The sequence below is a fragment of the Lampris incognitus genome, chromosome 15 (genome assembly GCF_029633865.1).
Source record: "Lampris incognitus isolate fLamInc1 chromosome 15, fLamInc1.hap2, whole genome shotgun sequence".
NCBI lineage: Eukaryota > Metazoa > Chordata > Actinopteri > Lampriformes > Lampridae > Lampris > Lampris incognitus.
The window spans coordinates 39,263,737-39,279,594 of NC_079225.1; positions in this window are offsets into that span (position 1 = coordinate 39,263,737).

Here is a 15,858-nt window from a genome sequence, read left to right on the forward strand (position 1 = left end):
CGGAGGAAGCACCGTTTTGTAGGGAAGTGGGAGGCGGCCGTCAGGGAGAAGCAGCTCTGACAGGACATAGGCCGCACCGGATAAAGATGTAAATCTACCGCAGTGTGTGAGTGACAGATCAGAATGGAGGCAACTCCAATTACTCCAGGGAGAGCTGGGACATTTCTCTCAGGGCATGCCTCGTTATTTTCTACTGTAGCAAAAAAAAAAAAAAAAAGTGGGGGATGGTGAAAGATATAAATGACGAATAAAAGAATAACATTGTCATCTGCGGGTCGGTGCGAACGAAGCAGGATTTCTTTGCAGGGTTTATTAGTGCAGAACTGCAGAGCTCCTCAAAAGATTTGAAGTAAAAAGAAAAAGGCAGCAAATCGGAAAGTTTACGTTTGGTATGCGGTAGTGACTCTAATGGTCAGATATTTAACATTATTATGTTCAAACAAATAACCAAAATGAAGATTTTTTTGCAAAGTAATGTGGTATTCTGTTGAGAAACTCATTTATTTCAGGTGAACAGCTTTGTGCTTTTTGCTCGGTGTGAGTGCTGAGAAGACCCGAACGGAGCCTCATTGCGGTTGATCTGCAGTCAAACAGCAGATGTTTAGTCCCGTCTGTGTTCAACCTAAAGCCCTCACCGCTGCTGTTGTCTGAATATCTCTCTCTCCTCTGAGGGACTTACCAAACACAAGCATTAACTGGGATGTATACGATCATATTAATCCACGGACACGAGAAACCATTTCTAATTTTCAAAATTACTGATGTATACGTACAGCACTGAAAACCCTAGACTGCATGCTTTATGTTCTGATTTGTACATAATATGCAGATAGTAAATATATTAGTTTGCAAATAGTGTCATAGTGTACTAAAGCAAGATTCTCATTATTAATACAGTGTAATGCGAATCGTGAGATGTTGCAGAGACACTTGCATTCATACATTTGTCATATTCTTCCTCTGCACACAGGTTGTATTCTTTGTATTTTCGTAATATGGCAAATAGTATGGCACTTAAGTTTTACACGAGCCCGCGTTGCAACAACCTGTAGACTACTGGAATGCAGCACGGATCAAAATCCATGTTGGAATATTCACTCCAGCAACAACAGCTTTATTTACATACTAATTTTTACAATTTATATTGTTTTCGGTTGTTTTCTACCACTTTACATTCATTCTGTCGAACGTCGTGTTATATTTGATGATCACGGTAAACCACGCTCCAATTCAGATTCCTGGAAAGTTGAAAACTTAATGGCCAATAAAGGCTTCTGACTCCCAATTTCTTATCATGGGTCCTCATCTTGCTCTCATTATGAGGAAAGCATTTTGAATTAAGAGGAAAGGAGACTGCAGTACCTTCGGTGGCCTATAGGGGGCACAATGTGAACAGGGAAGACGAAGGGAGCAGAACAATAGACTCCCAACGATAAAAGGGAGCTGGGTAAAATCAAACACACCTCATCCGCCCACCTCTCCTGCTTTATTCAGACTCATCCTTGTTCTGATTTATGTGTGCTGGTTGAGCTCAGGCGTGTGCACTGGAAACAGTAAATAGCAGGTATCACTCTGAAGGTCCATGACCAGGCCACATCCCATTAAATGATTTGTCAGAGCTGATAAAATGGATGGCAAGGGCACCTGCTAATGACGGCATTCTGTCACAGCGATGCCTGTTTGTGGGAAAAGGCTTTGTGTGGCTCTTTGTGTTTGTGTGCGTCTGGGGCAAGGGTTCACGTGTGTAGGTGTGTGATTTGTGCGTGTGTGTGTGTGTCTGTCGATGCGAATGTATTCACATTTGCACATGGACGTATATGTATGGGCAGATTTGTTTGCATGTGTTCTTGTCTGTGTAAACATACGTGTGTGTGTGTGTGTGTGTGTGTGTGTGTGTGTGTGTGTGTGTGTGTTTGTGCGAGTGTGGGTATTTGTGTGTGTGCTTTTGTCCCTTAATGAAAGTTCCAATGCACGTTGAAGAGGGAAGAGCCACTTGAGGTTGATTATGTGACATGCATTCATGTCCAGCCCTGGCTCATAACCCTGCCACTTAACAACACGATATTACGAATAAATATTATAACTCCCGAAAAAGAACACCGATCACCGCCACCGCCAGAGAATCGCTGCAATACGGAGTGACGACGGCTACAGTCTAATCAGATGGAAAAAAGGGAGGGTGCCTGAGGCAAAAAAAAAAAAAAAAAGAAAAAAGACTGTCCATTTTCACAGGTAATTTGCTTAATGTTTCCTTATTAAGATCACCGCTGTGCGTGATGTTGGGTCTGGCGCCCTGGCCGGCAGTCACGTCAGGCTCGCACGGTGAAATACAGCTTTCCTCCATTTCCCTCCAGGGCGCCGTTCCTCGTTATTCTATTTCACCCCAGATTGCTCGTAATTATCACAGATTTCAGCGTCGCCTCCACAATTAGCCGGCCCCTGCACCAAATAACCCCCCACCCCCACCCAGGGCGGCCGTGTGGAGCAAATATGTCTTTCCAAAAAAGCGTTGCATCTTTGTCTCTGCGGCACCTCGCTGGTTCACGATCTCCCGCCCCCTCTTTGTTCGTTTGTTGCGTTAGTGCCAATCAAGCCCAGCTTCAAGGGACTTTGATTCTGTGTGCGTAGACAAGCAGCCCAACAAGCTGGCGCTGCTGTGTACCTTTACAGGAAGGCCTGTCACCGGATTGCTGGTGGCAACACGTGTCCTGCATGTGGAGGGGTTTGTTGCTAGCTGCTGAAATGCGGCCTGAGGGGACAACCTGCTAGCCAGGAGCATCTGGGGTGACGGAGGCACCGATGCACCAGAGGAGCCCTTCACCTCCGGCGATGGCCATCAGGTGTCCCGCACATTCGCCTGTGATGAACCCAGACGGCATTGTCAGCTACTAAGGAGGGGGCTCGATGCTGCAGACAGGGGAATTAAGCAGTAGACATACACTTCATGCTCTGCTCTGTTGTAATCTTACAGTTACTGCTTCTGTTATTATCCAGATGCAGGGGGATGATACTGAGGCTGAGAAAGGCTAGAGAGCAACAACAAAAAAACAAGGTTAAAAAAAAAAAACCAGGATCTTCATGGTTGCCTTTTGACAAAGGAAGAAAATGGAGTACAAATTGAATAAGCCAAAATTCAATACTTAACCTGAATTCCCGCTGTGCTTCTGCTCTGCCGACACAAGAAGGGCAATGCTGAATTGGTTGCTTTGTTGTTTTGGGGGTCTAATCAGATCAAATCTGCATTTGAAAAGTTTCTGGAGAGGTATGCAATTTCCACAGGCTACAAGTTTCATAACAGCGTCAGGCAGTGGCAAGAGTTTCAGGAGGAGGAAGGGGGGCATCTTTATTGAATTTATGATTTCATACCCCCCGGATTAAACGGATAGGGGTGCTTGTGGACAGACTAAGATGGGATGAAAACAGGCGAGGTGCGCTGATGTATTTGTATTCACAGGGTCCAGCACAGGTGTTCTGGAGAGCTACAGTAAAACCCGATAGATCAGGTTCAGCGGCAGACAGAGAGGACAAATGTTTTGTCAGGATATAGAATTCTATCGGACCTCCTCGGGCACAGAAAGCCATTTAAACCCCAATTTTGGCGCTGGCAAACAAGGGCAGAAGGCATCTGGCACAGTGAATGAGATTTCAACGCAGTGATATTACAGAACACAGGATGACAGAATGATCTTCCTACTGTGTCTGTGCGCCTGCATCCAATGAGCTTTGTTAAGAGTGATGGGCAAAGAGAGAAGAACTCCTCTCAACATTTACATGGATTTTTGATTTTTCTTTTACAATATGTGATAATAAGGACATCTATAGTGTCACAGATGTGAAGCGCAACTGTTTTGTGGCTTTGTGAACAGAATGATATGGGGTCATTGTCTTATATCTGTAATAGGAAGTAGGTCTAGTATTGACCGCACATTTTGAATTCAGTAAGTAACGTTGCATATTATTTACATCATATCCTGACTGGACGCTTAACATTGACATTGTAAGACGGATGCTTTTGCGCCAGTTCAGCAGAGCTAAAGTTAGCTCGTCTGAATCATGTGTTTAGCTAACCGACAGCCAAGAAAATCAAGATGATGCATCAGAAAGCTTTTATCAAAAGATTGATTTGTTTGAGCAGGTTAAAGATGATGGAGAACATCTTACTTACAACTATGTTGATTGGTTTCTGTGAAATCCTACCTCGAATGAAACCACATGGACCATACCAAGTGGTAGAATACGAGGGGGAGACTAAGAGAATAGTAGTTATTGTGTAGAAAAAAAATATTTTGCCAAATTTCTTACCAGTGAGGATTATAATGTTAATTTAAAAAACAAATCGTCAACATCTGACAACAGCATGTATTTTTGGATGCACTCACTCGCAAATATGTTTGTAGAGGTGTCACGACCCTCCATACATTTCCTAATACTACTTGGGTGGCACGGTGGCCATATGGTTAGCGCCGTTGCCTCACAGCAAGAAGGTCGTGGCTTTGAACCCCAGACCGTCCCAGGTCCTTTCTGTGTGGAGTTTGCATGTTCTCCCCCATGTCTGTGTAGGTTTCCTCCAGGTGCTCCGGTTTCTTCCCACCATCAAAAAGACATGCATGTTAGGGTTAATACTTTTGCCTGTGCCCCTGAGCAAGGCAATGAAAAGAAGAACTGGAGTTGGTCCCTGGGCGCTTCAGCTGCCCACTGCTCCTACACAAAATAAAGTGGCTTTTTTCTTCTTCTAATATTAAAATGGTGGGAAAATGGCGGCGCGAACTCACGTTTGCGGTGGCCTCCCCCAGTTCCGACTATGCAGTGTCTTTATCCATGTCTCCGTCTGCGTGAGTTTGTGCCATCGTGTGAAGAATTATGTCTGTGATCGTCGATTTCGTTTGATGGCTGGGAGAACTGGCGTTGGATCGGCTGAGGGAGCCTGGTCTCGTCGATTTCGTTTGATGGCTGGGAGAGCTGGCGTTGGATCGGCTGAGGGAGCCTGGTCTGCTGCGTCCTGTGGGCTGAGGACCACGGCCTTGCCTGGAGCTGCGCCCGAAGAGGAAACACCGAGGGCGGTCTGGCAGGATGCGGCTGCAGGGCAGGCTAAGCTAGCTGCTAGTCCATGCAGACCGATAACACCGAGGGCGGTCTGGCGGCGGCTTCGCCTGGCGTCAACTGTGCATTGCTTTTGTCTGCGTCTGCGTTTGTGTCGTCGTGTGGAGTACGGGGGAGGTGTCTGGCTGGGAGAGCTGGCTTCGGATCATCTGGGGGAGCCTGGTCTGCTGCGTCCGGTGAGCCCAGGGACCACGGCTCCCGCCTGGAGCTGCACCCAAAGAGGAAACACCGAGGGCGATCTGACTGGACATGGAAGTGGGGCAGGCTAGGCTAACTGCTAGCTCATGCAGACCGGCGGTTCCGAAAGTCATCCTGGCTGGTGTTCACTCTCTGGACAGTGACATTTTTGGACTGTGTTGCAAATTTACTGGGTGGACTGTGTTGTTGACTGTTTGTGCTTTTTGTTTTTTTGCTTAGATCTCTCTGTTTTTGTATGTTTTTGGTGGTGTCGTTTTCTTTTGGATATGTGTTTTTTGTCTTTTGTGTTGCACTGCTGTAGGCTGGGAGAAACGAAATTTTGTGGCTTTTGTGTATGAAAGTACATGACTGCGATGACAATAAATTGTTTCTGATTCTGACTCTACTATCCTAATACATTTTTGCTTTTGCTTTTCCATAACGGCACACTGTAACTAAAAACATTCATATTGCATTGTGTTTCGTTGCTACTGTTGATCAAAGTGAGTTGAACCAGTCGTCGGGTAGTTTGAGGGAAGTCAGCCTTACACACTCAAATATTATATTTCTAGTTGCTCAGGCGGCTTTTTTTTTTTAAGCATACAAAGGGAGAGTGAACTCAGACTGTACTCCTAGCGAACGCCCCCAGGGTCATGAAACTTGCCTATATTTTCATGAAAAGTGAAGAAAATTCAAAGGCATGGACTCAGCGGACATTGCACCTGAAATTTACTCATGTGGTCCAGCGCCGTCGGGGGTGCTCCCCACCTCTGCAAGTATAGCGGGGCCTTCGCGAACCCGCCCCTGTTCCTTTCTGAAGCCGTCCCGGGAGGCCGGCCTCATTTCACTTTGAATAAAACGGGAGTCGGGAAGCAGAGCCGTTCAATTAGAGGGTCTGGGAATGACGGAGCTGCAGGGGAGCCCGGGCCCACCAGGAGAGAAGTGACACCATGTCTGACACCCCCAGCCCCGCAGAGAGAGAGAGAGAGAGAGAGAGAGAGAGAGAGAGAGAGAGAGTGAGACAGAGAGAGAGCGGTAAAGGCAGAGTAGACGAGTAAGCATGGACTTGAGAGAGGCTGAAGAATGCAGAGAATGAGAGTGACAGAGAGAAAGCTGTACAGGTAGCGAAAAAGACTGAAAGAAAGAGACTGAAACCTTGTTACTCATATGTGATATTAACCTCTTTACACAATTTACACACGCACACACTGATAATTTATTCTAAGAATTGTTTTGTACTTCACTGCTTTAGCAGTATTTTTTGAAAAAGTGTCAAGCCAATGAAGCCCTTTGAATTTAATTGAAACTGAATTGAATTGACTCTGAAAGGGGAGAGGGAGATGGAGAGATTGGGAGAGAGAGGTAGAGAAAAAGAGCAACTCAGGGAGCAAAAGAGGGAGAGAGACTCAGAAGAAGAGAGAAAGAGACTGGGGGGGGGGCACAGAGACTCAGAAAGGGAGAGAGGAAAAGATTGACTAAGGAAGAGTGAGTCCGAGACTTGGAGAGGGAGAGAGAGACAGAAGAGATTAATTGAGGTAGTGATAGAGAAACAGAGACTCGGGCAGGAAGGGAGAGTGCGTGACAGATGGAAAGAGAAAGAAAGGGAGAGAGACTAAAATGTATATGAGAGAAAAAGAGGGATTGAGTGAAAGTGAGTGAATGGGAGAGACAAAAAACGGAGAGGAAGAGAAAAGATGAAGGTGTGAGAGAGGGAGACTCGGGATGAACGACAGAGGGAGGGAGGCAGACTCGAGAAAGAGAAAGGAGAGAGACTAAAGGTGTGTGCAAGATAATCCGACAAGATTTAGAGAGAAAAGTCACAAAGGTGTGTGTGGGTGTGTGTGGGTGTGCTTGTCTTTCATTTAGTCCCTATTAGGATAGAAAAACCACCTACCTTGTGGGGACATTTTATTGGTCCGCATGAGGAAAAGGGTCTATTTTAGGGTTAGGACTTGGGTTTAGAGTTAAGGTTAGGATAAGGTTAGGGTAAGGGTTAGGCATGTAGCTTTGATGGTTAAAGGACCACTTTGCCGATTTTCAACCTTATCTCTATGTATTTGAAATCGGGATAGAGTGTGAAAGACATCTGCAGTTGTTGCCAATGTTCTCTGTGTCTCGGGGACGTAGTTGCAAAATTTGTTCTTCTAGTACCGATATTGTCATTTGACGCGTCAGTGACGTAGTTGGTGACACGGAAGAACTACAGGCAAGTTGAGCTTGGATTTCTAGTCTCCGCCTCCGGGGGCTTGCTCTAGATCAGTGTTTCTCAACCCAGTCCTCAAGGACCCCCTATCCTGCATATTTTCTTTGCAACCCTGAATAGGTACCTGTTTGTAGTTATTCAACCAATCAGCAATGACATTTGTCAGATGTTGCACACCTTGCATATTTAAGTGCTGCGAGATGATTGGTCGAGTAAGTACAAGCGGGGCTACCTATGCAGGGTTACAATGAAAATCTGCAGGATAGGGGTTCCTTGAGGACTGGGTTGAGAAACACTGCTCTAGATGACACTCAAAAACAAAACTTCCTTGTTCTCTTTGCCTGTATTGCAAATGAGCTACGTTTCTAACAGCAAAAATGGAATTCCACAATATGAGTGCAGAGGATCTAATGGATGAGGATATATTTTACAGTGTTTTGGCTGACTATAGAGAGAGGCCGAAACTGCCGCTGCATTAGTTGAGCAAGGGGATATGGCCGGCGGCGACCATCCAGAGCCTGAGCTGATGAGAGCAAACAGCAACTGATGGTGCCTTTGTTCAAATTGCCCTCTGATTCCAACAGAAACTGAATCATTCTGCTGCAGCGAATTTCAGCGTGGGCAGTCTTTCTTGGATGCTGTTGCCAACGCCAACCCTGAGACAGCCTGTGTTACTATGCATGAAAGTTTTATTCCTCACATGCACAAGTGGTGTGCTGGATACTTTCTTTAAAATCCTGCAGATAAACCGGAAAAGAATCAAGACCAGCAGGGCTGGCAGATGACCATTGAGTGAGTCATCATCATTAGCGGTCACTTGGGGTCGAATATGACCGTCCTCCCTCTAGGTCCTCAGGTGGGTGTAGAGGCCGATCCTGGAGCCACAGAATGGGAGCACGCCTGCGCATGACAGCTTTTTATGTGGAGAGGCTGATGCGCCTGCGGCCACCGCACAATCCTTGGTAGGGGCTGGCCAGAGTCCAATGGCATGGAGAACCAAAACGATTGGGCACCGCCCTCTGGTGTAGCCTTCATCCGCCTTCACTGCCGTTATCCTGGAGACATTTTCTGCCAGTTTCACTGTTGAGGTCTGTTGGATCATTGTTGGATTGTGCTTCGTCTGGAATCTCCCCCTTGACCTGTCCGCCTTGGGTGACCCTACCAGGAGCCAAGCTCTGAATGGCATAGCTCTTGGGATCATTGGTACAGGCAAGCTTCTCCACCACGGCAAGTTGGCAATCCAGGAGAAGATTGAGTGAGTGAGCACGCTATATTTTGGCCAACAAAGTAATATCTATAGGCTAGTGTGGTGATACATGGCAGTGTTGGACAAGCAGTTTTCTCAACACGTTAGTACTGATTACATGGCAACCTCTTGTTACCCAGATAAATTCTATAGGATATTTTCCCACGTCTCACTAAATTTCCTGTTGCAAGCACATTGCCCTATCATATTGGCCAAAAAGTTGCCCACTGTATCGTCTCCCCGACGTTATTGGTTGTCTTCACTTAGGTAACTTGCAAATACAATGACCACTGTGTTAACAACCGAAACCAGCGCAGTTGCATAACAACCGAAACTGGTGATCGGTTTCATATTCATTGCAATTTGCACATGAAACCTGTGTTAAATGGTAAATAGACTGCATTTATGTAGCGCTTTTGTAGTATACTCAAGAGTGCTTTACAGTGTATGCCCCACATTCACCCATTCACACACACATTCACACACTGATGGCAGAGGCTGCCATGCAAGGTGCCAACCTGCTCATCAGCAGCAGTTAAGGGTTCAGTGTCTTGCTCAAGGACGCTTTGACATGCTCTCTGCAGGAGCCAGGGATCGAACCAGTGACCTTCCGATTATTAGATGGCCCGCTCTACCTACTGAGCCATGCCGCCTCTGTGTTAGATTGCCGGTTTGAGTCGTTATGCCACTGTATTGTTTATAGGGATGGGGATACCTGCAGTCAGCTGAGACTGATGAAGTGATGAAGTCACTTAGATGAGTGATGAAACGCTTCTCCCACTTAGCTTTGTGCCCAGACGAACCGATTCAACTTTCCGGGAATAGCTTTTAGCGTTACAGTATACGAGCAGTACTTGTAGCTTCCTGATGGATAACCTTCTTCCTTCCTGACCTTTGCTCTCTGCAGACAATATCGTCTGGCTCCTGATCTTTTCTTCTTTCCTTTTTTTTTTGAATGGGCGCTGCAAGGGGAGAAATGTTGCAAAGGGAACCGCATCGTCTTGCCTGTCTGTGTCGTACATCGCATCAGAGCCAAATATCCTTCTCCTAATGGTCAGTACGGACCATTTTAAACCCCCCCCCCTTCTTCCCAATTGTATCCGGCCAATTACCCCACTCTTCCGAGCTGTCCCGGTCACTGCTCCACCCCCTGTGCCGATCCGGGGCGGGCTGCAGACTACCACATGTCTCCTCCGATACATGTCGACTCGCCAGCTGCTTCTTTCCGCCTGACACTGAGGAGTTTTACCAGGGGGACGAGGCGTGTGGGAAGATCCCACTATTCCCCCCCAGTTCCCCCTCCCCCCCCTGAACAGGCGCCCCGACCGACCAGAGGAGGCGCTAGTGCAGCGACCAGGGACACACACCCACATCCGGCTTCCCACCCGCAGACACGGCCAATTGTGTCTGTAGGATGCCCGACCAAGCCGGAAGTAACACGGGGATTCGAACCGGCGATCCCTGTGTTGGTAGGCAACGGAATAGACCGCCACGCTACCGGGACACCCCTACTTTGAAGCTTGATGGGACTGATCTGGAGTTTGTCTTGTCAAAGTATGATGTGCAATCTGCTGAATATTTATTTAAAAATCGAATAACACGTAACGTGTTGGTTTGTGTATATATATATATATATATATATATATATATATATATATATATATATATATATATATATATATATCTATGTATAAAATCCAGTGAGTCAAGTAAATTCTTTATGAGACGGTATAAGCCTGTTTCATGCCATAAGCAATCATCAGCTGTCAGTCTGCTCCTTATTTGTTGAGCACTTTCCCTACCGGGAGTGTTTCCTTTAACAAAGTCATCTATAAACACACGCACACACAAACTTGAATTGTTCATTTTCATGCTAATGACTATCCAAGTTGGCTGCAGGTGCGCCGGTGTCAGATGAAAGCAAAATCCTACCTGCTGGCTCTCGCAGAGGTCGTGCACATTTCACTTCAGAGGCAAGATGCATGGAGTTTTCTTTAAAAGCGGGGAAAAGTGTGCTTGTTTGTTTTTTGGGAGAGAGTGCTGTATGCATAAAAGTAAAGGGTTTGTGGCTGTTGCCTTTTTTTGGGAGTGTTCTAAGTGAGAGGGAATAATGATGATAATAATAACTTTATTTATATAGCACTTTTCTAAAACAACGTTACAAAGTGCTTTACGAAGAAATAAAACCAGACAAGGCAAAAAGAAGAATAAGACCAAATAAGTGCTTTAAAAACCTACTTCACCCTGTTATGGAGACAAAAGAAATCTGTTACGGACTTTTTTTAATCCAGATATTTAGTAAAAAAAAAATTAATAAAGACCATAAAGGATTGAATATCAGTGCATATTACAAAATGTTAGTTATATTTTTGAAAAACAAAAGTTTCAGTAAATGCCGGTGTTCTCTCCATGGCCAAGATGGTGTTATTTCACAGGTAACTCGATCTGTCTGCAGGCCGCCGCTTGTCGACCCAACAGAGATATTTCTGCCTCCTCCTTATACAAAACTCGGATTGATGAAGATTTTCGCGAAAGCAATCAATGAACGAGGAAGGTGATTGATTTCCCTCTCTGAGACGGAGGTTTCCAAAAGTAACCGACGCTGAGATTAAGGAGGGCATCTTTGTCGGTCCACAAATCAGACAGGTCATCAATGACGGGGAGGTAGAGGAGCTGCTGGTGGGGCCAGAGAAAATAGCACGGGAGGCATTTAAGGACACTGTGGAGAATTTTCTTGGCAACTACAGAGCGCCAAACTACACGGAGCTGCTCGACGACACGCTTAAAGCACGCAAAACCACGAAGTGCGACAGGCCGTTGGAAATTCATTTACCGCGTCCACACTCGGACTTCTTCCCTGCTGATCTTGGTGCAGTCGGGGACGAACATGGTGAAAGGTTTCACCAGGACATCGCGACCATGGAAACGGGGTATCGGGGCAAGTGGAATCCATCAAACACAATGTGTCGGTGTCATTATGCGATCAAACATGTTACGTTCGATAAAAGTTATTTTAATGTTTCTCCAAATTCCTTTGTGACACAGCACATCTGAAATGATTTTTGTGTTCAGCCTGACACAGTCTGTCATAATCTCTCATTTCTTCTCAGGAAGCAAAACGTTTGAAAAGCTGTGTTGTCCAGTGTAGTCGGTGGTAGTGCATGCTTACCCCCCCCTCGCTCTTCTTTCTGCAGTTGTGGGGTCCAGGCACAATACAGCGAGAAGGCACGTTTGTTGTCGATGGGACTCATTCAGTTCATGTCACTTTTCAGTTTTCTGATGGAAGAGTGTAGATTTTACACATGAACTGGGTGGGTTTTGGAAGGATTAGGGGGGTTGTGTGTCAGAAGTTCGCGTGCAATGCATCCTGGTGCATGTAGGCACCGGCTGCACGACCAGGAGAAGTCAGATTTCTCGGTCGGTATAGCTCGCACTGAGGAATTATTATTGCTTCACTTGACTACGTTTGTCATCGACGACAATTGGACATCCACACAAAAAACTGGCGAAATGTCCCTTTAAGGTTAGAGTTAAGCAGAGTAAAGTAAATGAGTAAGTGTGTAGTGCCTCAGGGAGACTGGACCATGCTTGTCTGTGCTTGTGTGTGTGTGTGTGTGTGTGTGTGTGTGTGTGTGTGTGTGTGTGTGTGTGTGTGTGTGTGTGTGCTTGTGTGAAAACATGTACGGTATGAGTAAGAGTACGGTATGAGCACCCGATTTAGAAAACTATTATTTCATCTTCAAAAGGAAAAAAAAAAGTCACATCCTGCAAGGTGTTCTGTTCCACCCACTGGGGGAAGTGTGTGTGTGTGTGTGTGTGTGTGTGTGTGTGTGTGTGCGCACACATGTTTTTTATTCATTATACCAATGTTATCAAGCCGACATTACCTTGTCATGTTTTTGTTCACACCAAACGCTTTGGCAATACAAATGAAATGTTCGTCATGCCAGCAACGCACAATGAAACGGAGAAAAAGAGAGAGGGAGGCAGACAGAGATAGAAACAAAGAGAAAGAGAGACGGAAGGTGGGAGAGAGAGAGAGGGGGGGGGGACACTGACAGCCACAGAGAGAGAAAGAGAGAAGGAGGAGGAGGAGGAGCAGACAGAAACACAAGGGAGAAGAAGAATAAAAGGTTTGTGAGAGAGCGACTGGCCCATTCAGCACATGTTGTGATGGAAGTATTTATTCATTTTACATAATCTGAGAACGACAGCAGCAGCAAAATTGACGTAACTTACTGTTAGATTAACGCTATACATATCTATTGAAACGTGTTGTGTCATCTTACGTATTCACTAAATTCTTAATTCTCTGTAAAAATATTTCAAAATCCAACGTGGATATTGTTTATGTCTATTTTTTACTTGATGTTAAAGTTTATGATGCTCTGGCAAAATTGTGCATTGAAATCCAAGCTAATGAAGCATCGCTAACAGAGACGCGGGGAGGGAAAGAGGGCAGGAGGGAGGGTGAGAGGGGGAGGGAGAGGGGGGAGGCAGACAGACACAAGAGAAAAAGAGAATAAAGGTGAGGCTGACAGAGAACTGGAGAGAGTGAGAGAGGGCGAGCGTCCACAGAATCCAGTGTATAATGAGTGCTTTGTGGGACGATGGGGTGACAGGTCCCAGATTGGAGATAATTATGGGATGGCAGTGACAATGAATCTAACCAGGATGAAGGGATCTGTCATTGCACCCTCTATTTGCCTCTGGCCTGCGAGACCCCCCGATACACAGCCTGACCCAAAGACCCCCCCCCTCACTGCTATCTCTAACTGTGATGTAGCCGTTTCGACCAAAATACTTCTTTCCATTACCTTTTGAAACACTGGTCCAGTTCCCGTTTGGGTGTAATCCCCCCTGTGACCACAATATGGGTTGCAATGGCAGTGTGGCGCTGTTCGTCCGGTTGTCATGGGAAGAACGTGCGTGTGTGTGTGTCTGTCCTTCAGTTGTCTTGATATCTGTCCTTCGATTTTCTCGATAACTACTCATCCAAACAACTTCACACTCAACGCTGCACTAGCTTGTATCCTAAGCAATGCACTCGCCAAGTGTGAAGTAGACCAGATGAACGGTTGTCGAGAAAACCGAAGGACAGACAGAAGGACATGTCTCGATGCATGCTCAATAATCCAGGTAAGGAAACCCCCGAAAGTTGAAATCAGTTCATCTGGACACAATGTTTAGTGGGAGAAAGGTTTTATCACTCATCTAAGTGACTTCATCGGTCTCAACTGACTGCAGGTATCCCTCAACCTTATAAACAACACAGTTGCATAATGACTGACTGGTTTCATGTGCAGATTGCTGTGACAGTTAACTAGGGTTACAATGGCCATGTGTACTATTCACAGAGGATTTGGAAATGGTTGCAATCACAGCATTGCAAGATGGTGACTACTCTTAGCCCCCTCCCGGTTCAGGGATGGTCGTTCCTTCTTCACATAGATGGCCTCTTTGACTCCCCGTTCAAACCAGCGTTCCTCCCCATCAAGGATGTGCACATCCTCATCCTTGAAAGAGTGGCCACTGGCCTGTAGATGTGTGTAGACGGCGGAGTCCTGGCCTGACGTGTTAGCTCTCCTGTGTTGTGCCACCCTCTTGGCCAGCGTCTGTTTGGTTTCCCTTATGTACAAATCATGGCAATCCTCCTGGCACTTAACAGCGTACACTATAATGCTCTGTTTGTGCCGGGGGACCCGATCCTTGGGGTGGACCAATTTCTGGAGCATTTCTCCCACTCAATGTTGTGTCCAGATGAACTGATTCAACTTTCTGAGACAGACAGACAGATATTCCTTCCATTTTAGATAGCTATTGATTAGATAAAAGCAAACTGTAAAGTATTTTTTTCCCTGTGGCATCCCCTGGTTACTGAATAAAAAAAAAAAATCAATCCGCAAAAGCTTTGAAACAAGGTGGGCTGAGACAGGTCACAAACGAAGTCAAGTATCAAGAGAAGGTTAGCGTTGAGAAAATGAAAGCTTCATTAAGACTAATGGATTTGCGTTGGGGACAAGACAAAACATCGGTATTTGATTCCAGCCCCCCCCCCCGAGATTGTTAAATTTAGATTGATGTTTTGAAATTGATTTTTTTTGCAGTTTTCGTTTTGTGTCAGCAAAGTGAATTTTTTTTTCGTTAAAAGGGGAAAGAATAGAGAGTAGCAGTGGAAAAAAAATCCCAATAGAATTTTACACACACACACACACACACTCGCATATAAATATATAAAAATATACAACATATACACCTCCAATTGCTTGCAAATGGCAGAGACCTCCCGCGGCACTGTGCTTGCTGCCATTGTGATGCCAGAAATGAATCATCTGTTATTGATTTCAGCACACTCTCCTACAGCAGTGTATTCATCACAGGTCGATTTCAGAATCTTTTCCTGTCTATTTTTTCCGACCATTTCCATAAAAGCCTCGTGATTGATCTCGAATTACCCCAGACTAAGGTGTTTTTATCCCTGTTTGGTTTGCGGGTTTTCCAGGCTGTAGCAGGACTCGTCCTGCGATTATTTACGAGGTGAACAAGCCCATGGCTCTGATTAATTTCCACCTAATTGTAACCTGTGCATGCTGTATTGATTTTCCTAGACATGACTGCACCCTGAGCTACAAATTAATAATACCACAAAGACAAAAGTGTCTAAAACTTGAACCTGACCCGTAAAATTGATGACCATTAGAGAAAACAATCATTCCTCTGCAGGTAAATATTGCTTTTCTGACAAAACTGGCCCTCCTTTCTGAACCGTGCATCTGAAAAGAGAAAATAAATCTGGTGTCGGCCTTATTTTAAGCAGTGGATTGTCTTGTATACAGGTTAAATTAACAAGCTGGGATCTTTAATTTGCCTCTGGCTGGCATCCTTGGAGGCCAAGAAGCCATATTAAAGCAGGAAGTACTACAGAATTAGTACCTCAGGTATCTCATGGAGAAGATGATAGCAGATGAATTTAAAAAGGACAGAGAGTTGTGCTGGTTTGTGTTGGTATCGTTTTAACATGGATGGTGATATTACACAGCCGCTCTCCTCTTGTCAACGCCATAGACAGTATAAAAAGATGGCCGTAGCACTTGTGATGTCACCCACCGGTTTCCCGAAGGAGCATTTTGAA